General features: G+C 35.6%; 1 pseudogene; it reads right to left on the minus strand.

Moving 5' to 3' along the window:
* Nucleotides 1-8,964: 8,964 nt before the first annotated feature.
* On the minus strand, nt 8,965-20,644 carry LOC139040513 (olfactory receptor 8K3-like; annotated as a pseudogene).
* Between the last annotated feature and the right edge of the window lie 5,240 nt (nt 20,645-25,884).

Raw genomic sequence — 25,884 nt, forward strand, 5'->3', positions numbered from 1 at the left:
GTGTTGAATGCTTAAAAATGACAACTTGATAACATTCTATGAGTTATGAGCAGGATAGAAATTATATAGGCAGAAATTATATGTTTAAAATATTAAATAATTATTCTATGAATATACAATATTCATTTTTCTTTCATTAATTAAATTTACAAATGGATCTACGCCAATTTGTCAAATGTCCCATCTCTGCTTGTATCTTGCTATAAAATGCCATTAATTAAGGCCTGATATTAGATGTTGAATTAATCACTATGGTACTTAACACAAGAGCATGTTTAGCATTCCTAGGTAAGGCCATTCACTCTTTATAACTGTTATATATTTTTTTCAGAATTAAATTTGATTACCTAATAATGTTTAGCCTAAAATAAAATATCAATGTAAATAGTTACATAAAGCATGAATCATAAGGGACATTCTACAGAGAGTCATGAAAAACTAATATCATAGCTTTTTATACAGGGTTTTAGAAACTTTATATAGTGAATCATCCATAAATTTCACCTGGCAGATTTGTTGAATATTAAGTTCATAGGCTTGTTTGCAATTGTACAATCAGTGTAACTACCCACATGCAACTCAGAGCTTAAGTTGCAATGCTACGCCAATTTGCTCCCTTGTCATAAACAAGATTAATAATGCTTAGTGTCAAGGATAAACAGAAGACCTCCCAGGAGCTCTTTAAGGAGGTTACAAATTTCTCATCATTTCTGCTGAGAGAGGATCATTGGGGTATTGCCATTTATCTTAAAATCACTACTGAGTTATCACATTGACTTAACTTGTGAGAAGAAAGCAAATGTATTATAGTATGAAGATATTTTTTCATACTTAAGGACTGATTATGACAACAATAGAAACATTAAATCCTTGGAGTCCCAAATCCCAGATCATATTTGACACCCTGTGTTCCCCAAAACAGATATAAATCTTGGAAACAAACTTTCATTATTGTATTATTTGGTTATATATAATACCCAGTGCCTTCCAAAATGAAAGAGAAGTGGCTCATTTTAAGGTATAATTTTGGATCGTTTAAAGGCCATAATACAAAAATAAGATAAATATTTTATATTCAGAAGTAATGGAGACTCTGTTTCAAGATCTTAGGGAGAATGTCTCTGTTGCTGTAGCAATGAGAGTTGATGGGGCTCTATAAACCTTTGGGGCCCAAACTCTAAAGCACAGGCAATTCAAGCATCTAAAAATTGCCTTTTACATCCTCGGGGAAGATGCCACCTGGGGTTGGTTCCTTAACAAGGTCTTCAACTAGAAGGTCAGCCACACACCCCCATGAGACTTTTTTGCAATTTGGGCCTACATTATTGAAGTGAGTTCAACTCCATGACAGCTAAGGGGCACAGTGATTTAAGTATGTCTGTCAAAGTAATTCATTTGTATTGAGATTCATTATTGCAAAAATGCAGTATTGAAGAGCTAGAAACCAATGATCTAGCAGTGAAAATAGAGGAAATTCTATCTACAAATAGTATTTTTATCATACCATTATCTTTTTTTTCACTTTTACTTCAAAGAATACAATTGGCATAGTCATTATTTCAAGGAATGTGGTAAAGTGGATGTTAAAAGGATGTGTTCTCCAAAAAACAATTTTTAAGCAATAAAAATATTACTTTATTCTTTTCATTATGATTAGATTTCAGGTGAAAAAGGTAGAACATAACTACTGGAGAAGAGCCAAAGAGAATATTTAGAAATGAAGCCCTTCTGTTATATTTGAACATGTCTATAAATTCTCTGTCACGCAAATATACTTTTAAATGCTGAATATTTTATGTATATATAATTTATACATCTAATGACTAATAGAATTACATAGTATTCCAATTTTAGTGTATGTGTTGCTAAAGTAAACCTATGACTAATATAATTATATAGAAAGCAAATTTCACTGGGACAATTCTCTTCTTTGGGACATAAGTCTTCCTTGCAGCAATATATATATTTTTGTCACTAGATATTCTTCTGTATGCCTTAAATTTAAAGCTGTAATTTGTAATTTGAGATATATGGCAAAAAGATTTATATAAAGTATAAATGCATGCATATGGAAGAGTAATGTATTTTTTGTAGCAACACAAGAACATAAACAGATTCACATTAAATATATTGAGATGGTTGCCTGATGGTGGTAGAGGGAAATTTATTTCTAAATAAAGATGAAGGATGTATTAGTTTGCCAGTGCTGCCATAACAAAATACCCCAGACTGGGTGGGTTAAACAACAGAAATATATTCTCTCGACTCTAGAGCCTAGAAAGCCAAGGGTTGGAAGGTTTGATTTCCTCTGAGGCCTCTCCTTGGCTTGCAGATGGCCACCTTCTTGCTATGTCTTCATATGGTCATTGCTGGGTCTATGTACATGTGTAGTGTCTCTCTCTGTGTCTTCATCTCCTCTTTGTAAAAAACACATCAATCATATTGGATTAGGGCCCATCTCAATTTAATGAACTACCTTTTTAAAGGCCCTGTCTCCAAATACAGTCACATTCTGAAATACTATTTTTTTTTGAAGAAGATTAGCCCTGAGCTAACTACTGCCAGTCCTCCTCTTTTAGATGAGGAAGACTGGCCCCGAGCTAACATCCATGTCCATCTTCCTCTACTTTGTATGTGGGATGCCTACCACAGCATGATGTGCCAAGCGGTGCCATGTCCACACCCGGGATCCAAACCGGCGAACCCTGGGCTTCCAAAAAGCAGAGCATGTGAACTTGACAGCTTCGCCACCAGGCCAGCCCCTGAAATACTATTGATTAGACCTTCAACACATGAATTTTGGTGGGACACAATTCAGCCCACAACAAATTGGAGTAAAAAATATCTTAAGGAAAGAGATGGGCTTGGCCTGGCCCGAAAATAATAAAGTATCATGAACTGAGGAACATGATTATTCTAAACTTCTTTTCCTAGGTCCAAAAACAGTTCAAAACATGCATATCTTCATTGTATGGAAAACTTGCTCCTGGAAATCTGTTCTGCAGAAGTAATACGAATTATAAACATATACAAAAGTCCTCATAAGAGTATTACTATGTTGAAATACTAGAAACTAAATATATTGTTTGGAAATTTATCAAGTAAAATATAGACATATTTTATGTAATTTTACAGATCTTATAAAAATTTGTCCATATGGATTATATAGAAATTCAAAAGCTTCTGAGAAAAAAATTAAAAATAGTACTAAAAAGATCATATTGCATTGGTTTCTTTTAAAAGAACAAATTATTGTTATATTCTGGGTGAAATAAAATGCCAAGTGTGCATTGATGGTATTTGAAAAATGATGTCACCTTTGTTACTACTGCTTCCAATAAGACATCATTTGCAAGACCTCAAAATGTTATTCAATGTCTTTTTGTTGTAAACGGCCCCACACTATATCCCTAGACTACAATTACTATGATTTCCATCACCGTAGATTTATTTTCCTTGTTTTAGAATTTCATATAAATGAAATAACATAGTATGTTTCTGTCTGGTTTCTTTTGCTCAACTGAATGCTATTGAAATTCACCCATGCTATTGCACGTATGGGCGGTTGATTCCATTTTATTGCTGGCAGTATTTTATTTATATATCACCAATTCATCTTTTTATCTGTTGATGGATAGTTGAAATATTTCCATTTTGTACTATTATAAATAAAGCCATTGGTCACAGTAATATACACATATTTTTCTGGACATGTTTTCATTCATCTTGAATTAGCATCCATGAGGGGAATTCCTGGGAAGTATGGTAGCAATGTGTTTAACATTACTTAAAACTGCCAAACTGTTTTCTTTCTTTCTTTTTTTTTTTTTTTGAGGAAGATTAGCACTGAGCTAACATCCATGCCTATCTTCCTCTACTTTATATGTGGGATGACAGCCACAGCATGACTTGATAAGCAGTGCCTAGGTCCGTGCCTGGGATCCAAACCAGCAAGCCCCAGCCACCAAAGTGGAGCACGTGAACTTAACCGCTGTGCCATCAGCCGGCCCCTGCCAAACTGTTGTCTGAAGTGAAGTACTATTGTGCACTTCAATCGGCAACGTATGGTAATTTTGGGAGCTGAACATAGTAGCTGATATGATATTTTGCATTTGGTAATCTAGTATTTTTTATTTTACCCAGACTAGTGGGTGGGAATTAATATCTCATGGTTATTGTAATTTAATTTTCCTGGTGACTAAGCATGTTGGGCTGTTTTGTATGTGTTTATCAACCACTCATATTTTCTTCTGTGAATTGCCTGCTCAGATCTTTCTCCCCATTTTTATTAAGTTGTTTGTCTTTTCACTATTGATTTGTAGAAAATATTTATGTATATCCTGGATCCTATTGAATTACTTTGGCTTCTCAGCTGATAATCAGTTGAACATACATATGTGCACATTTTGGACTCATTCTTTTCCATTGATCTATTTACTATCTTTATAGAATATTGCTCTATGTTGATTACTATAGATTTATAGTTAGTTTTGAAATCTGTGTTATAAATTCTCTAATTTTGTTCTTTTTCAAGATGGTTTAGCTATCCTGGATCTTTCCTTTACTGTATAGAAGCAGATGTAAAGCCAGACATGGGGGACCTTGTTTATGTTAGGAAGGGGAAATTTCTCCCTCTATATCTCTTGTGTTCTTATGGCTGGACTAATAATAAAATTGACACAAGACAAGATCAACAGAAAAAAATTAATATGTGTGCTCAGGAGATCCTAAAAAATGATGCTTGGAGAGTAAGCAAAGCAGGCAGCTTATATATATTTTTTATACAAAGTAACTATAAATTTGTGAGGATTTGACCCAACAAAGAAACTTAGATTTGAGTACTTAATTAGAAAGGAAATAAGCAGAGTTTATATTTGGGGTAGTAAATTAGTAAAGAAGTAACAATGTTTGTTAATATAGGCTTCTCAGCCCTGATTTTTCCACTTTGATGATTAATAAAAAAAATGTAAAGATTTATTTCCTGCTTTCAGGAGAAAAAGAGAGAAGAGCATCCAAATGCTTATTTTTTTTGTTCATTGGCTGCTTTCATGCTGGATATTTACCCAAAGAACTTGAAAACACAAAGGCATAAAGATACTTGCACCCCTATGTTCATTGCGGCATTATACACAATATCCAAGACTTGGAAGCAACCTAGGTGCCCATCAAGGGACGAACGGATAAAGAAGATGTGGTATTTATACACGATGGAATACTACTCAGCCATAAGAAATGACGAAATCCAGCCATTTGTGACAACATGGATGGACCTTGAGGGTATTATGCTGAGTGAAATAAGTCAGAGGGAGAAAGTCAAATACCATATGATCTCACTCATAAGTAGAAGATAAAAACGACAAAAAAAAAAAAAGAAAAACACATAGCATTGGAGATTGGACTGGTGGTTACCACTGGGGAAGGGGGGAGCGGGAGGGCAAAAGGGGTGATTAGGGTCACATGTGAGGGGATGCACTGTAATTAGTGTTCCGGTAGTGAACATGATGTAATGTATACAGAATTGGAAATATGATGTACATCCGAAAAAAATAAAAATTAAAAAAATACATAAAATAAAATAAATAAATAAAGAGATAATTATTTTTTGAGCCATCTCTCTCCATTATTTTAAAGCCTGAAGCATTCCTGTTCCGTGTGGAAAATTTGAAATCTTTGAGAAAATCCCTTCAAGAAAGAGTATATCTTGCTACCTTCATAAATAAGTCATGAGAAGGGAATTGAAGAAATCATTATGGAGTCAATGCAGAAAATCCACATTGAGGATTTTTGTTATTTACAAAAATCAAATCAGATGTTGAATTTTTGCAGTTGAGTCATTAGGGCTTTGCAAGTATTGCTATTTAATAATTAATACAAATATATTCCAATTTCCTAGCTAAATTATTGTGTTATATCAAGTCATTAATTAAATATGGAATGAAAATAAGCAATCAAAAGAAAACTAAATTTCTAACTCTGGGAAGAATTTGAGAGTTTACAAGTACTAAAAGATTTTTACATAGGTTGGCAGCATTATTTTTAAACTATTGGTCAATATAACGATAATGAGAAAATGTACTTTGTAGCAATAAGGGACAATGTCCCCATCCAGTGAAGTCAGAAATACTATAAGCTTTCTTAGAAAAGAAGATAATGTTTTAGAATCCTTCCTGTTGTATCTATGATATGAAATAGGTGATGCTACCCACCTATTATCACCATTTTGCAATTTTATCATCACAGTATAAAAATAGTATGTCAGCAAATGTTAGTATCCTTTCTTTGAAAATAAAAAAAAGAGGAAAATACTACTTGGCAAAAAATCACATTGCATAGAACTTTTTCTCAATGTTTTCTTTCTTATGTCAAATTATTATGGATATTTGTAAAACATTGATCCAATAGCACTCATTAGCATGTGGAAGAAATCTTATACATTTATTTTAGAAATAAAAAGCAATAGTATATCTGTTACAAGCACAAGGCTATTTATTACAACATTTAGTATCTTGGCAAAAGAATTAAAAAGCTGCAAACAGTCAAATATTCATCAACCAAAGAATGGTCAAATAAAGTGATTGAACTATACTCAACTGTATATTAAAATGAAATTTATGATGATATTAAAAGTAATATTTAATGTTTATTGGCTAAGAAAGATGGTGAATTCTTACATAAGAAAAGAAAGCTAGGAAGATGATGCACTATGATTTTTTAAAAGCCCTTTCTATATGGAACATGCCTGAAAATGCTGTTAGTATTACTTAACTTTGCTTTCGGTTTGTGAATAGTAATAGAAATGATGGAATCTGGGAAAAATATATTAATGTGGTAAACAAATTGATATGATTAGAGAAAGTAATTTTGGATTTCTTTTATTGTGCTCAATTTATGTTATACTTTTTGATTTAAATTTTTTTCCAGCTTTGTTGAGGTTACAAGTGATAAATAACAGTTGTATATATTTAAGGTGTACAACATCATGCTTTGATATATATATATATATATATATATATATAGTGAAATGGCTACCAAAATCAAGCTAATTAACATATCTATCAGATCATAGAGAATTTTTTTTTTCTTTTCATAATGACAACACTTAAGGTCAACTCTCTTGAATAAAGTAAACTTCAGTACATTAAAAAAGGGAAAATAAAATTCTTAGGTCTGGGATGGAGAGACTTTGGTACATATTCTAACTTATTCCTCACAAATTTCACTTTGAATGCTAGGATAGATTGAAGCAAGCATGACTGGGGTAGTGTATATACTTTAAGAAATCTAAAAAATGTCTATTCGAATAAGAATACTAAGATCTAAGGCATCTGTTCATTTGCTGAAAGAGTACACAATGTGCATGAAGCATCGTCCTAGCACAGAATCCATGCAACATATTGTCACTGTGTATAAAAGCTTGTGAAGGAGTAAAATAGGCATGAAAAAAATGCAATTAACTATTGAGTGTATCATTTATCTTTAACATTTGTCATTGCTATAGATTTTGCAAAACATTATTGTCATTCCAGTAGATGACCAGATACTCATTTATTTTGACTTTGCCAATTCAAAGTCAGCTTGTTTATCAAGAGGCTATAATAAACCAAAATTAGGTGTAGTGTGAGCATCTGTCAAGGGGGACCCACAATTAGCCAATATTTTTGTCACGGCTCTTAATCAAAAATTTTCCCAAATTTCCACTCTATCTTTTAAATATAAAATATTAACTCAATTTGATTGAAAATCTCATTTTGAGGTGGTTTGGTTTATTTTATAATTAGCCTAGATTATTGAGTCAGTTTTTTCATATTGTGTTATAATCTCACATTTACTTATTTTGTCTCCTATCTAGCCTACATAGTCTTCATGGTTCAGTCTTACTTATCTTTAATACACAGAGACTGCTATAAAATATATATTTCAAATTTTCTGGTTACTTTTGCTCTATTTTGAGTATTTAAGACTTTTTTATCCTAGCAATTCTAAGTCCCACCAAAAGTGTAGTATGATTTGCCTTATTTCTAAATAAAATAGGTTCCAATACGAACTTGAAAATCATTGAGACTCACATTATCTGGCTACAATACTTATTTATTCCATTGAAGTGGAGAAGAGTACAGGGAGATATAGAAAGAAGTGTTTTGTCCAGAAAGCGATGAAAATTTAATCTGGTAAAATATTTCTACTTTTTGATGCTATAATTCTTCTGACAAGGATCAAACAAAAATTTTCAAACTCACCTTGGCAACTGAACATTTAGATTAAATTAAACAGGAATTTACAGTTTTCTTCAGAGTATCTTCTACTTTGTTCCTTAGGCTGTAAATTAATGGATTCAGCATAGGGATCACCAAGGTGTAAAACCCAGAGGCCATTTTATCAATATCAAAGTACCGCTGGGTTTGGGTTGCAGGTAAATTAACAATAAGGTTCCATAGAACAAAATCACCACTGTCAGATGGAAGCTGCAGGTGGAGAAGTCTTTGTAGCTATTCTCGGTTAAGTTCATTCTGAGAATGGCCACAAGGATAAACATACAAGGTTCTAGAACAATCAAGAGGGAAAAGAGCAAATTACAGCTGAAAAAGATCAAAATGCTCAATTCCAGTTCATGTGTGTTGGAACAGACAACGATACCAGAGGGAAGCAGTCACATTAAAAATAACTGATGATGCTAGAGCCACAGAAGAACAAGTTAAATAACTTAATTGTGGGCATAGTGACACAAATAGGCTGTATAGATAAGGAGTAAGTTCCAGCCCCCAAAGCACTTTCTCTGTCACGATGACCAAGTAGAGAAGAGGTTTGCAGATGGGTTTATAGTGATCATAGGCCATTGATGATAGAATAATCAGTTCAGTGATAATGAAGATCTCAAGGCATACTAGCTGGGTGTAGGAAATTGCATTTTTGTGCACTACAAAATTTACTATCATTTTTGAGTCAATGACAGTGTAGTAACCAAGATTAATAATCAACAAATGCAAAGGCATTTGTTGCAAACAAATCAGTGGCAAAGGAATGACTGTATTTGGGCTGCACATACATAAACATCAAAGTCCCATAAAATACTATGACCACAGTCAAGTGGGATGCACAGGTAGAAAAAGCCTTGTACCTATACTCAGCAGAGTACATCCTGAGAATGGCTATGTGGATGAACAGGTAACACACAAGAAACGTCAGAAGGGATGAAATCAAATCACCACTGGCCAAAATCAGAATAATCAATTCAATTTCCTGTGTATTTGAGCAGAGCAAAGATGACAAAGGAAACAATCACAATAGAAATGACTGACAACATTATAACCACAGAAAGATAAATTAAAAATCTTTACAGTGAGTAGAACAGAAGCATGTGCTATAGAGAGAGGGGATTGTCACAAGCACCTGACAAACACATTATGACGTGATAACTGGATAGAGAAGAGGGTTACAGATGGCCACATAACAGTCATAGGACATTGCCAACAGAATAAAGTGTTAACTAATAATAAACATAAAAAAGAAAGCTATTGTATAACACAAAAATAACAGAAGATTGTATTTTGATGCACAAAAAGATGTACCAACATTTTGGGTCCCATGGTTGTTGAATATCCAAGATCAGTAAAAGCCAGCTGTCTGAGAAAGAAGTACATGGATGTTTGCAGCCTTGAGTCCATCTTGGTGAGGATGACCATGCCCAAGTTGCCCACAACTGAGATCATGTAGATGATGAGGAAGAGCCCCAGTAATGGAGCCTGAAGCTCAGGGCATTCTGTGATACCCATTACAATGAATTTATTTAGCATTGTTAGATTTTGTGTTTCCTTGCAGGTTTATCTGTAAGGTAAAGAAAAACAAAACTTTTTTTCTCACAAGCTTTAGCATTCTGTGGAAGGAGCCACAGTGCTTTTTCACAATTTAATATCTTTGTTGAATACCAATTGACATTCTTTTAAGTTACTCTCTTTGAGATAATTATAACTGCTTTCTGTCAGATACCACTTGAAATTGAAGAACATTGTACCATTTCTATAAAACTGGGTACTTAAAGTCTGTTAATATCCAAATAATACTTTTCATACTTCAATGTGTGGTGAAAATCCTCTTTTGTCTCATCAAGAAATCTGGAATCTAAATTTATTTAAATTTATTTATTTAAATAATCATAAAACATTCAATTATATCATGAAGGTCACAAAAAAGAGCCTAGACACATGAAATAACTAAGAATTTGGAAGGACATCAAAAGGAGAGACTGAATACCTGCAGCTTCTTAATTTTTCCAATTTTTAAGAATTCATGTCTAGTTATGCTTCATTTGATCTCAGTTTTGGGCTGCATTAAGATATAATTATTTATTTAAAATGAATATTTTATAAGCAATGGCATGATGATGTTTCAAAGGTGCTTTTGTGCATTTAGTCTGTCAACCCATGTGAAAATACTTGAAACATTAATATGAAGACTAAAGGAGAGGGGTCCTAGTCCTGCTCAGGCGTTATGGAGTAGAAGAAGGCAAAGAGAACTGAATCAGAAATGGTCACATTTTGCTAGGGCTTCACCATTGGATTAATGTGGAACTTTGGATGTGTCCCTGAAATTTGTCCATATTAGGAACAGAAGATACCACACTAAATATTCTTTTTACCTGTGATGAAGCTTCTGTCTTGACTCCCTCATGTGTTTCTTTCATGGAAAAGTGAGAACAATTTATGAATCTTTTTCACTTTTCAAACTCTCCCTGAGGGCATGCCAAGCAATTTGGTGATTATCCCTCAAGTATTTGGGAGCACAACAAAATGTCCTGAGGTTTCCCTTTGTCAAGGACGATTGGTATTCACTGACTTCTCCTTCTTTCTTTCCTTTCTTCCTTCCTGACTTAATTCCTCTCTCCTTCTCTTCCTTCCTCCCTCCCTCTCTTCCTTCTTTCCTTCCTGCCTTTCTTCCAATTTTTTAATTTTGATTAACTTTCCTTTTGTACCATACAAGAATCTTAATTAAAATATTGTACCTATAGAGCATACCCATCAAGAGTCTGCTTTTCCACAGAGGTCTCCTCGGATGATTGATGCAGTAGAAATGTTTAAACACTGTCTAATTACATGATTTAAAAACATTTAGGAAATTAAAACAAGGCATTATGCAAATATGAGGTTGCTTCCTTGATTTGTTGTTCGTGTTGTTTTACTTTTCCCTCAGGGACAGATATTAGTTATCGTTACTTGTCATTTTATTCTGAGTTTCCATCACCTGTTTACCACTTGGCTTTTGCTTTTGTTTGTTTTCTTTAACGCATATGGTATCATTTCAGTTATTCCATTCTGTGCAACCCCCACTCCGAATCAGATCTATTCCATCTTGGTTAAATGGGAGTGAAATGACTAAATTACATTAAATGCAAGTTTAATTTTTAAGACAATGATTCTTATAACAAATTGTTTTCACATATTTATACCATTTTACTTTTCCACCAACTGTGAATGAAAGTCTCTATTCCTCTATACACACACACACACACACACACACATATGTCATCATACATATGTTATATAGTTTTATCTTATTGAAGTTTTAAATAGAATTTCATTAGTGAATAATGATGCCAAGCAACTTTTTATGTGCATATTTGCCCTCTTTATATGTTATTTGGTAAAGTGATTTTTCAAACATTTCGGCTATTTATTATTATTATTTTTATTATTGAGTTGTGAGACCTCTGTATGTAGTGTGGAACAAGACCTTTAGGAGATGCATTACTTGAAAATATTGTGTCCCAGAATATACCTTGGTTTTAATTCCTCCTAAGACCATCTTTTGAAGAGCAAAAGATTTAATTTTGATGTCCAATGTATCAAATTTTTATTTTATCAGTTTTCTTTCTGGTGTTGTATCTAAGAAATCTTTACATAACCGAAGGTCATTTTAATATTTCCAATTATTATTATTCTGAAATTTTTAGATTTTCAGGTATCACATTTACACCTGTGAACCATTTTCTGTGAATCTTTGTGTGTTATGGATCAATGTTCAATATTTGTGTACGTGCATCTAATTAGTCCATCATTACTTTTACAAAGTCTATCTTTTCCCCGTCAAATGATCTTTTTGCTTTTGCCTTGTGGGAAGTTCACTGTTCATATATGCATGGGTCCATTCCTGTTCTATCAATATCGTTTCACTGAAGTAGAATTTTAAGAACTGTAGCTTTGAAATAAAACTGGAAAGCAGTTATTGTTTGTCTTAGCATTTGTATTAGAACTTTGTTCCTCCTTTTTAAAGTTAATTCAGCTATTCTAGGTGTTTTGTGTTTCTTCACATATTTTACTTTCATCTTCCCAAAACCTACCAAAAAATAATACCTGCTCGGGTTTTTATCAGTGTTGCACTGAATTTATAGATACATTTGAGAAAGTTTGATATTTTAACAATATTGAATATTCCAGTAAATGAACATGGTATATACTCATTTAATTAGGTTTATTTAACGTCTTTTAAAATGTTTCTTAATTATTAGTGTTCAGGCTTTTCATATATATCTTTTCAGGTTTATTTTTAAGTATTTTATCATTTTAAAGTATTTGTAACAGGTATTTTAAATTTCTATTTCTAATTTTGTAGGGGCAGCATATACTAATCTTTCTTTTGAAATGATGATAAATTCATTTTCTAATTTAATAAATTTTCTGTAGATTCAGTTAGATTTCTACCTGTACAATCTTGTCATCTACTTATAAACACAATTTTATTTCCTCTTTTCCAAACTAAACACTTTCTATTAAATTTTTCTTCTTGCCATGTTGTGTTGGATAAAATCTCCAGTACAATATTGAATAGAATTAGAAGATCCTACTTGTCTTGTTTCTAATCTCAGTGGAAATGTATTTCATTTTTTAATATAGTACATGATGTTAGTTGTAGGTTTTTTGTTGGTGAACTTTATCAGGTTTAGAAAGTCTCATTTAACAGCAGTCTGGTCAAAATTTTTATTCCTAATGGATGTTGAAACTTTAAAATGCTCTGGTGCATTTATTGAGGTACTAAAAAAAATTTCCTTTTCAGTTTCTTAATATGATTATTTCATTTTTCAATATTAAACCAACTGTAAATTTCTGGGGTAAGCCTAAAATGGCACATTATTGTTTTTACATTATACTAGATTCAATTTAATAAAATTTTATTAGAGTTGTTGCATAAATGGTTATGACAGATATTGCTCTGTTGTTTTCTTTTCTTATAATACCTTTGTCTGCTTTTGATATCAGGGAATATCTCTACTCATAAAGAAAGTTGGGATATACACCAGCACTTCAGTTTTCTAGAATAAAATGCATAGAATTGATTACTTCATTTTCCCTAACCATTTAATAAACTTCCCAGTCAAGACACCTGGACCAGTTTTGAAGTCGTAAGGGTTATTTCTCATATGCAATTCCATAATGATCTCCTTTTCATCCTAGATTTTTTATACTGAATTTCTTAATGTCCATTTACATGAAAATATATAGTACACTCATTCTTATGATCCTAACCTAAAACACAGTTTGTTTCTATTTTATTTTATTGATGTTATGATAGTTTACAACATTGTGAAATTTAAGTTGCACATTATTTGTTAGTCATTGTATAGGTACACCCTTTCACCCTTTGTACCCACTCTCAACTCCCCTCCCCACTGGTAACCACTAATCTGTTCTCTTTGTCCATGTGTTTGTTTATCTTCCACATATGAGTGGAATCATACAGTGTTTGAATTTGTCCCTCTGGCTTATTTTGATTAACATAATACCCTTAAGATCCATCCATCTAGTTGTGAATGGGATGACTTTGTCATTTTTTATGGCTGCGTAGTATCCCCTTGTATATATATACACCATATCTTCTTTATCCAGTCATCACTCAATGGGAACTTAGTTTGCTTCCACGTCTTGGCTATTGTGAATAATGCTCCAATGAACATAGGGATGTGTAACTCTCTTAGAATTGCTGTTTCAAGTTCTTTGGATAGATATCCAGTAGTAGGATGGCTGATTACTATGGTATTTCTAATTTTTTTATTAAGATTATGATAGTTAACAACCTTGTGAAATTACAGTTGTACATTATTGTTAGTCATGCTGTAGGTACACCACTTCACCCTTTGTGCTCTCCTCCCACCCCCTCTTTCTCCTGGAAACCACAGATCAGTTCTCTTTGTCTATATGTTAACTACCACCTATGAGTGGAGTCATACAGAGTTCATCTTTCTCTGTCTGGCTTATTTCACTCAACATAATACCCTCAATGTCAATCCATGTTGTTGTGAATGGGACTACTTTGTCCTTTTTTATGGCTGAGTAGTATTCCATTGTATATATACTATATCTTCTTTATCCAATCATTGGTTGCTGGGCACTTTGGCTGGTTCCACATCTTGGCTATTGTGAATAATGCTGCGATGAACATAGGGGTGCATGGGACTTTTGGAATTGCTGATTTCAGGTTCTTGGGTTGATACCCAGTAGTGGAATGGCTGGGTCATAAGGTATTTCTATTTTCAACTTTTTGAGAAATCTCCATACTGTTTTCCATAGTGGCTGCACCAGTTTGCATTCCCACCAACAGTGTATGAGGGTTCCTTTATCTCCATAGCCTCTCCAACATTTGTCATTCTTGGTTTTGTATATTTTTGCCATTCTAACAGGTGTAAGGTGATAGCTTAGTGTAGTTTTGATTTGCATTTCCCTGATGATTAGTGATAGTGAGCATCTTTTCATGTGTCTATTGGGCATACGTATATCTTGTTCGCTGAAATGTCTGTTCATGTCCCCTGCCCATTTTTTGATGGGACAGTTTGATTTTTTTGTTGTTGAGCTGTGTGAGTTCTTTATATATTATGGAAATTAACCTTTTGTCGGATAAATAACTTGTAAATATTTTTTCCCAATTCGTGGGCTGTGTTTTTGTTTCAATCCTGTTTTCCCTTGCCTTGAAGAAGCTTTTTAGCTTGATGAAGTCCCATTTGTTTATTCTTTCTATTGTTTCCCTCATCTGAGGGCTTATGTTGTCCGAAAAGATTCTTTGGAAACTGATGTCAAAGAGTGTACTGCCTATATTCTCTTCCAAAAGACTTATTGTTTCAGGCCTAATCTTTAGGTCTTTGATTCATTTTGAGTTTATTTTTGTGAATGCTGGAAAAGAATGGTCAATTTTCATTCTTTTGCATGTGGCTGTCCAGTTTTCCCAGCACCATTTGTTGAAGAGTTTTTCTTTGCTCCATTGTAGGCCCTCAGCTCCTTTGCCAAAGATTAGCTCTCCATAGATGTGTGGTTTTATTTCTGGACTTTCAATTCTGTTCCATTGATCTGTGCGCCTGCTTTTGTACCAGTACCATGCTGTTTTGATTACTGTAGCTTTGTAGTATGCTTTGAAGTCAGGGATTGTGATGCCTGTGGCTTTGTTCTTCTTTCTCAGGATTGTTTTAGCAATTTGGGGTCTTTTGCTGCCCCATATGAGTTTTAGGATTCTTTGTTCAATTTCTGTAAAGAGTGTCATTGGGATTCTAATTCAGATAGCATTGAATCTGTAGATTGCTTCAGGTAGTATGGACATTTTAACTATGTTTATTCTTCCAGTCCATGTGCATGGAATGACTTTCCATCTCTTTATGTCATCTTCAATTTCTTTCAAGAAAGCCTTGTTATTTTCATTGTATAGATCTTTCACTTCCTTGGTTAAATTTATCCCAAAGTATTGTGTTCTTTTTGTTGCGATTGTGAATGGGATTGAGTTCTTGAGTTCTTTCTCTGTTAGTTCATTTTTGGCGTTTGTAGATGCTACTGATTTATGTATGTTCATTTTATACCCTGCAACTTTGCTGTAGCTGTTGATTGTTTCTAATAGTTTTCCTATGGATTATTTGGGGTTTTCTATATATAAGATCATGTCGTCTGCAAACAACGAGAGGTTTACTTCTTCATTGCCTATGTGGATTCTTTTTATTTATTTGTCCTGCTGAATTGCTCTGGCCAACACCTCCAGTACTATGTTGAATAGCAGTGGTGAAAGTGGGCACCCTTGTCTTTTTCCTGTCCTCAGAGGGTTGTGTTTCAGTTTTTGTCCATTGAGTATGATGTTGGCTGTGGGTTTGTCATACATGGCCTTTATTATGTTGAGGTACTTTCCTTCTATACCATTTTATTGAGGGTTTTATCATAAATGGATGTTAGATCTTGAACGCTTTCTCTGCATCTATTGAGATGATCATGTGGTTTTTGTTTCTCATTTTGTTAATGTAGTGAATCACGTTGATTGACTTGTGGATGTTGAATCATCCCTGTGTCCCTGGTATAAATCCCACTTGATCATGCTGTATAATCTTTTTGATGTATTGCTGTATTCGGTTTGCCAGAATTTTGTTGAGGATTTTCGCATCTATGTTCATCAGTGATATTGGCCTGTAGTTTTCCTTCTTTGTGTTGTCCTTGTCAGGTTTGGGGATCAGGGTGATGTTGGCTTCATAGAATGTGTTAGGGAGTACTCCATCTTCCTCAATTTTCTGGAATAGTTTGAGAAGGAAACGTAGTAAATCTTCTTTGAATGTTTGGTAGAATTCTCCAGAGAAGCCATCTGGTCCTGGACTCTTATTTTTGGGGAGGTTTTGACTACTGTTTCTATTTCTTTACTTGTGATTGGCCTATTCAGATTCTCCATTTCTTCCTGATTCAGTTTGGGGAGGTTGTAAGAGTCTAGGAATTTATCCATTTCTTCTAGGTTGTTCAATTTGTTGGCATATAGTTTTCCATAGTATTCTCTTATGATCCTTTGTATTTCTTTGGTATCTGTTGTGATTTCTCCTTTCTCATTTCTAAATTTATTTATTTGAGACTTCTCTCTTTTTTTCTTAGTGAGTCTGGCTAAGAGTTTACTGCTTTTGCTAATTTTTGCAAAGAACGAACTCTTTGTTTCATCGATCCTATCTACTGTCTTATTTGTTTCAATATCGTTTATTTCTGCTCTAATTTTCATTATTTCCCTCCTTCTACTGACTTTGGGCTTTGTTTGCTCTTCTTTTTTTAATTCTTTAGGTGTCATTTGAGGTTGTTTATGTAAGATTTTTCTTGCTTCTTGAGGTAAGCCTGCATTGCAATGAATTTCCCTATTAGGACTGCTTTTGCTATGTCCCAAATAAGTTGGTATGGTGTATTTTCATTTGTCTCCAGATGATATTTGATTTCTTCTTTAATTTCTTCAATAATCCACTGTTTGTTCAGTAGCACGTTGTTTAGTCTCCACATTTTTGCCCCATTCCCAGCTTTATTCTTGTAGTTGATTTCTAGTTTCATAGCATTATGATCTGAAAAGATGCTCAATATTATTTCAACCCTCTTGAATTTATTGATGCTTGCTTTGTTTCCCCAGATATGGTCTATCATTGAGAACGTTCCATGCACACTTGAGAAGAATGTGTAACCTGCTGGTTTTGGATGAAGTGTTCTTTACATATCTATTAAGTCCATCTGGTCTAATTATTCATTTAATTCTATAATTTCCTTTTTGATTTTCTGTCTGGATGGTCTATCCATTGATGTTAATGGGGTGTTGATGTCCCCTACAAGTATTGTATTGCTCTCGATGTCTCCCTGTATTTCTGTTAATAGTTGCTTTACAAATTTTGGTGCTCCTGTGTTGGGTGTGTATATATTTATAAGTGTTATGTCATCTTGGTGGAGTGTCCCTTTTATCATTATAAACTGCCCCTCTTTGTCTTTCTTTATCTGTTTTGCTTTGAAGTCTACTTTGTCTGATATAAGTATGGCAATACCTCCTTTTTTTTCTTCATTATTAGCTTGGAGTATTGTCTTCCATCCCTTCACTTTGAGTCTGTGTTTGTCTTTGGGGCTGAGGTGTGTTTCCTGGAGGCAGCATATTGTTGGATCTTGTTCTTTGATCCATCCTGCTACTCTATTTCTTTGATTGGAGAGTTCAATCCATTTACATTTAGAGTGATTATTGAAACGTGGGGGCCTACCGCTGCCATTTTATCACTTCTTTTCCAGTTCTCTTCATTTCCTTTGTTTCTCGTCCCATGAATTTTGGATTCCTAATTCAGGTAGGTAAATTTCTGTACTGGGTGTCTTCTTATTTGTAATTTGTGTCTTTATTCTTGTTATTTATTTACTGGTTACAAGGTGGTTTGTATAACACATCTCGTAGATGAGATAGTCCTTTTTCTGATAGCCTCTTATTTCCTAAAATTAAAACATTCCATCCCTTTTCTCTTCCCCTTCTCGGTTGTTATTGTCAGATTTTTTTCCTCTTCCTTCTTGTGTGGTGATTTTGTGGTTAAAATGACAAGGTTATCTTTATTTATGGTGTTTCCCTTCCGTTTATCTTTAATGTTTTATTTAACTTTTGCTAACCTGTTCTGATGAACTGCTACTTTCTTTTATTGTCCTTCTGCTTATCACCTTTGTTCTGGATTTTGTAACCCCTTCCCTTTTTTTGATTTTTCAGGTATGAGGGTCTTCCTGAGCATTTCTTGAAGAGGAGCCCTTGTGGCAATGAACTCCCTTAACTTTTGTTTATCTGGGAAAGTTTTAATTTCTCCATCGTATTTGAAGGATATTTTCGCTGGGTAGAGAATTCTTGGCTGCGGGCTTTTCTTTTTCAGAGTTTTGAATATATCATTCCACTCTCTTCTAGCCTGTAAGGTATCTCCTGAGAAATTTGCTGATAGCCTTATGGGGGTTCCTTTGTAGGTTATTTTCTTCTGCCTGGCTGCCCTTGGTATTTTCTCTTCGTCATTGACTTTTGCTAGCTTCACTACTATATGCCTTGGGGTTGGTCTTCTTACATTGATAAAGTTTGGAGATCTATTGGCTTGTGTCACTTGAAGTTCCATCTCTCCCTCCAGGTTTGGAAAGTTCTCAGCCATTATTTATTTGAACAGGCCTTCTGCCCCCTTCTCATTCTATTCTCCTTCTGGGATACCTATAATCCCTATGTTGCATCTCTTAATTGAGTTGGATAATTCTCCGAGAGTTTCTTCATTTCTTTTTAGTCTTACTTCCCTCTCTCCTCCTCTGTCTGCAGCATTTCTATATTCCTATCCTCCAAATTTCTAGTTCTGTCCTCCATATTATCAGCCCTACTTTACAGAGAGTCCAGATTTTTCTTAATCTCCTCCATTGTGTTCTTCATCTCCAGTATTTCTAACTTGATCTTCTTTATAGTATCAAACTCTTCTGTGACATAGCTCCTGAACTCGTGGAGTTGTCTATCTGAATTCTCTTTTAACTCCTTGAGTTCTTTAATAATGGCTGTTTTGAATTCATTGTCAGTTAGGTTATAGATTTCATTGTCTTTGGGATTGTTTTCTGGGTACTTGTCATTTTCTTCTGTTCTGGAGATTTAATATATTTTTTCATACTGCTTGATGGCATGGATTTGTGCCTCCACATAGAGATAGAGTTTAGTTACTGCTTCCACCTGTTTCAACTGGTGTAGGGGAGGAGCAGCTGTTTAGACTGCACCAACCAGGAACCCTGTCAGCTGTTACTGACTGGACCTGGACCCCTCCTCATAGTCACAGTGGTCCTGTGGGGTCCCTCATCAGTTGTGGGGGCAATTACAAGAGGGCCTCAGGCTGCTGGTGCCTACTGTTGCAGACCACCTAGACGCACTCCCTCCTTGGGGTCTGCAGCGGTGCTATGAGCTTTCCCAGCACCCAGGAGCAAGATCACCTATAATTGCAGCTCTGTCAGAGCCCACAAGTTCTCACTTGTCCACTATAGTTTGCAGCAGAGCTTTGGGTGTCTTCTGCAGTCTGTGGTAAGCTCACCTAGCTGTGCTACTTTTGCCTCAGGGCCTTCCAGCCTTGTGATTGCCGGTCAGGGCCTCTCCACTAGTGCTGTGCAGAGGCTTTTGCTTAGTCTGCTGTGGGAACCTGGAGTTTCCCCGTGGGCCATGGAGCCAGGCCCTGGAGCTCCACCCAGCTCCTGACCATGCCCTCGAGATCTCTGGCTGCCTCTTGCACCCTCTGGGGCACCACCGGAGTCTGTGAGTCCTGTGGCGGCTGGTGAGCTGCTGCCTTTCTTGTAATTCTGCTCTTTGGGAGCTCCCCGGCATTCTCAATTCTGGGTGGGGCCTCTCTGCTAATGGCAAGCAGCGGCTTTCCCTGTTGCTGGTGCTGGACCCTGGAGTTTCCCCCTGGGCCGTGGAGCCAGGCACTGGAGGGCCACCTGGCCCCCAAGCACACCTCTGGGATCTCTGGGTGCCTCTTTCACAATCTGGGACACAGCCAGAGTCAGTGAGCCTGGCAGTGGCTGGTGGGCTGCTGCCCTGCTGGGAAATCCGTTCCTTGGGAGCCTCCCCATGTTCTGAATGCTGGGTGGAGTCTCTCTGCTAATGGCAAGCAGAGGCTTTCCCTGCCAGCGGATGTGGGACCCTGGAGTTTCCCCCTGGGCTTAGGTGTAATCACAGGGGGCTTAGGTAGGGCTGTAGTCACCTGTTTCCACCATCGCTCCACCAGTACTCCACCAGTACACACCCGCCCTTGGTGTGAGACGATGCTATGGGGGAGTCCGCTGGAAGAGAGCCTCTTGCAGGTACTAGGCTGTCCACAGGTGGGGGTCAGAGAGTTTTCACCTATCTCCACCTCTTCCCAGGGGGGGAAGTCCATCTGCCCTCTGATGTACAACAGCATGGGTCTCTCAGGTGTCTTGAGATGCTATATGGATAGCCTTTGTTAACCGATGAATGTCTAATTAGTTGTAGATTCGAAGGGGGAGAGACAAAGAAGACTACTCACTCTGCCATCTTGGTCCCACCTCCCAGTATTTCTATTTTTAACTTTTTCAGACATCTCTATAATGTTGTCCATAATGGCTGAACCAGTTTTAATTTCCACCAGCAGTGAATGAGGGTTCGTTTTTCTCCACAACTTCTCCAACATTTACTTTTTGTCTTGGTAATTATAGAAATTCTAATGGGTTTAAGGTGATATCTTAGTGTAGTTTTGATTTGCATTTTCCTGATGATCAGTGAGGATGAACATCTTGTCATGTGTCTAATGACCATCCATATATCTTCTTTGGATGACTGTTCATATCCCCTGCCCGTTTTTTGATTGGGTTGTTCGATTTTTTGTTGTTGAGTTGTGTGTGTTCTTTGTATGTTATAGAGATTAACCCTTTGTCAGATATTTGATTTCCAAATATTTTTTCCTAGTTGGAGGGTTGTCTTTTCATTTCAATCCTTGTTTCCTTTGCCTTGGAGAAGCACTTTAGTCTGATGAAGTCCCACTTGTTTATTCTTCCTATTGTTTCCCTTGTCTGAGAAGATATGCTGTCTGAAAAGATCCTTTTAAGACTAATATCAAAGACTGCACTGCCTATATTTTCTTCTAGAAGTCTTATGGTTACAGGTCTTACCTTTAAGTCTTTGATCCATTTTGAGTTTATTTTTGTGACTGGCATAAAAGAATGCTCTATTTTCATTCTTTTATATGTGGCTGTCCAGTTTTCCCAACACCATTTGTTGGAGAGACATTCTTGTCTCCATTGTATGTTTTCAGCTCCTTTGTCAAAGATCAGCTGTCCACACATGTAGGGTTTGATTTCTGGGCTTTCAAATCAATTCAATTGATCTGTGTGCCTGTTTTTGTACCAGTACCATGCTGTTTGAATACTATAATTTTGTAGTATACTTTGAAGTCAGGGATTGTGATGTCTCCAGCTTTGTTCTTTTTTTCTCTGGGTTGATTTAGCAATTCAGGTTTTTGTTGTCCTATATAAATTTCAGTATTCTTTGTTCTATTTCCGTGAAGAATGTCATTGGGATTGTATTCGGGATTGCATTGAATCTGTAGATTGCTTTAGCTGGTATGAACATTTTAACTGGTTTTTCATTCAATCCATGTGCATGGAATGTCTTTCCATCTCTTTATGTCGTCATCAATTTCTTTCAGGAAACTCTTGTAGTTTTCATTGTATAGGTTTTTCACTTCATTGGTTAAATTTATTCCAAGATATTTTATCCTTTTTGCTGCAATTGTGAATGGGATTGTGTTCTTGAGTTCTTATTCTGTTAGTTCGTGATTAGAGTATAGAAATGCTACTGATTTATGTAAGTCAATTTTGTACCCTGCATCTTTGTTGTAATTGTTAATTATTTCTAGTAGCTTTCTGATGGATTTCTTTAGGGTTTTCTATGCATAAGATCATGTCACCTGCAAACAGCGAGAGTTTCACTTCTTCATTCCCTATTTGGATTCCTTTTATTTCCTTTTCCTTCCTAATTGCTCTGGCCAAAACCTCCAGTACCATGTTGAATAAGAGCGGTGAGGGTTGGTACCCTTATTTTGTTCCTCTTCTCAGAGGGATGACTTTCAGTTTTTCCCTATTGAGTATGATGTTGGCTGTGAGTTTGCCATGTATGGGCTTTATTATTTTGAGATACTTTCCTTCTATACACATTTTATTGTGTTTATCATAAACGGATGTTGGATCTTGTGAATACTTTGCATCTAATGAGATGATCATGTGGTTTTTGTTCCTCATTTGTTAATGCGGTGTATCACATTAATTGGCTTGCAGATGTTGAACCATCCCTGTGTCTCCAATATACTGGTATAAATCCAACTTGATCATGGTGTACGATATTTTCAATGTATTGTGACATTCAGTTTGCCAGTATTTTGCTGAGGATTTTTGTATCTACATTCATCAATGATATAGGCCTGTATTTTTCCTTCTTTGTGTTGTCCTTATCTGTCTTTGGTATCAGGGTGATGTTGGCCTTGTAGAATGTGTTAGGAAAAATCCTCAATTTTCTGGGATAGTTTGAGAGGATAGGTATTAATCTTCTTTGAATTTTTGGTAGAGTTCTCTAGAGAAGCTGTCTGGTCCTGGAATTTTATTTTGGGGGAGGTTTTTGATTACTGTTTTGATCTCTTTACTTGCGATTGGTCTCTTCAGATTCTCTATTTCTTCTTGATTCAGTTTTGGGAGGTTGTAAGAGTCTAAGAATTCATCCATTTCTTCTAAGTTGTCCACTTTGTTGGCATACAGTTTTCCAGAGAAATCTCTTATAATCTTTTTATTTCTGTGGTATCTGTTGTAATTTTCCCTCTTTCATTTCTAACTTTATTTATTTGGGTCTTCTCTTTTTCTTAATGAGCCTCGCTAATGGTTTGTCAATTTTGTTAATTTTCTCAAAACACCAGCTCTTTGTTTCGTTGATCTTTTTTGGTTCCGATTTCATTTAATTTTGCTCTAATTTTTATGATTTCTTTCCTTCTGCTGAGTTTGGGCTTTGTTTGTTCTTCTAATTCTGTTAGGTGTAGCTTGAGATTGCTTATTTGATATTTTTTTGTTTGTTGACTTCAGCCTGTATTGAAATGAATTTCCCTCTTTGGACTGCTTTTGCTGCATCCCAAATGAGTTGTTATTGCGTGTTTTCATTTTCATTTGTCTCCAGATGATATTTGATTTCTCCTTTGATTTCTTCAATGACCCATTCGTCATACACTAGCATGTGGTTTAATCTCCACATCTTTGCCCCTTTCCCAGCTTTTTTCTTGTAATTGATTTCTAGTTTCATAGCGTTGTAGTCAGAAAAGATGCTTGACATTTTTTCAATCCTCTTAAATTTGTTTAGGCTTGCTTTGTTTCCCCACTTATGATATATCCTTGAGAATGTTCCATGCACAATTAAGAAGAATGTGTAACCTGCTATTTTTGGATGGACTGTTCTATTTATTAAGTCCATCTGGTCTAGTTTTTCACTTAATTCTACAATTTCCTTTTTGACATTCTGTCTCAATGATGCATCTATTGAATTAAGTGGGGTGTTGAGGTCCTCTACTATTCTAGTATTATTGTTGATATCTCCTTTTTGTTTTTTAAACAGTTGCTTTATGTACTTTGGTGCTCCTGTGTTGGGTGCATATATATTTATGTCTTCTTGATGGAGTGTCCTTTAATCATTATATACTACCCCTCTTTGTCTCTCTTTAACTGCTTTCTTTTGAAGTCTGCTTTGCCTGATATAAGTATGGTGACACCAGGTTTCTTTTGCTTGCTATTAGCTTGGAGTAGTATCTCCCATCCCTTCACTCTGAGTCTGTGTTTGTCTTTGGGGCTGAGATGTGTTTCATGGAGGCAGCATATTTTTGGGTCTTGTTTTTGAATCCATTCTGCCACTCTGTGTCTTTTGATTGGGCAATTCAATCAATTTACATTTAGAGTGATTATTGAAATATGGGGGCCTAATCCTGCAATTTTAGTGCTCGTTTTCCAGTTCTCCTGCTTTCCTTTGTTTCTTGTCCCATGTATTTTGGACTACTATTTCAGTTCGGTAGTTTTCTATGTTGGTATTCCTGGTTTTCTCCTTGTTTGTAATTTGTGTCTCTGTTCTAATTATTTGTTTAGTGGTTACCATCTGGCTTGTATAAAACATCTCATAGATGAGCTAGTCCATTTTATGATAGCCTCTTATTTCTTTAGACTAAATCAATTCCATCTCTTCCCTCTTCCTGTTCTACGTGTTATTGTCACATCTTTTTTTGATCTTTTGTTGTGAGTTTGTGGTTAAAATGACACAAATATATGTATTATTGGTGTTTCTCTTCCCTTTATCTTTAATGTTATAAGCAAGCATTGGCTAGCATGTTCTGATGGAGAGTACAATTTTCTGATTTTGTCTATCTACTTATCTCCTGGCTCAGGATTTTGTAACCTCTTTCTTTTTTAATTTTTTTTTTCACTTTGAGGGCCTGCCTGAGGATTTCTTGTACGGGAGTCTTGTGGCAATGAACTCCCTTAACTTTTGTTTGTCTGAGGAAGTTATTTCTGTACCATATTTGAAGGCTATTTTCACCAGATAGAGTATTCTCAACTGGAAGTTTTGTGTTTCAGAATTTTGAATATAATTCCATTCTCTCTTCTAGCCTGTAGTATTTCTGCTGAGAAATCTGCTGACAGCCTGATACAAGTTACTTTGTAGGTTATTTTCTGCTGCCTTGCTGCCCTTAATGTGTTTCATTTGTCATTGACTTTTGCCAGCTTTAATACAATATGCCTTGGATATGGTCTTTTTACATTGATAAGATTTGGAGATCTATTGGCTTCTGTCACATGGATTTCCTTCCCCCTCCCCAGGTTTTGGAAGTTCTCAGTTATTGTTTCTTTGAACAAGCTTTCTGCTCCATTATTCTTCTCTTCTCCCTTTGGGACACCTATAATCCTCATATTGCATTTCCTTTTTGAGTTGGGTATTTCTCAGGGAGGCTTCTTCATGTCTTTTTAGTCTTACTTCTCTCTCATCCTCTATCTGAAGCATTTCTTTATTCCTATCCTACATACTGCTCATTCTTTCCTCCATATTGTCAGCCTTACTGTTCAGGGAGTACATATTTTTCTTTATTTCAACCGTTGTGTTTTTCATCTCCAACATTTCTGACTGGTTCTTCTTCATAGTTTCAAGGATTTTTGTGATGTAGCTCCTGAACTCATTGAGTTGACTGTCTGTATTCTCTTTTAACTCATTGAGTTTTTTAATGATAGTTATTTTGAGTTCTTTGTCATTTAGTTATGGATTTCTGTGTTTTCAGGATTTTTTTCTGGGTACTTGTTATTTTCCTTCTGTTTTAGAGATTTAATATATTTTTTCATACTTCTTGATGGCATGGATTTGTGCCTCTGCTTAGAGATAGATTTGCTTACTGCTTCCACTTGCTGCCACTGGGGGGAAAGAGCAGGAGCTGTGTAATCTACACCCAACAGCATCTCTGTCAGCTGTTCCTGACTGAGCCTGGGCCACTCCTTGGGATCACAGTGGCTCTGGGGGTCTCCCATCAACTGTGAGAACAGTCACACAGGGATGCTTGGTTGCTGCCACCTGCTCCTGCAGGCCCACCAA

Source organism: Equus asinus, chromosome 17 (genome assembly GCF_041296235.1).
Source record: "Equus asinus isolate D_3611 breed Donkey chromosome 17, EquAss-T2T_v2, whole genome shotgun sequence".
NCBI lineage: Eukaryota > Metazoa > Chordata > Mammalia > Perissodactyla > Equidae > Equus > Equus asinus.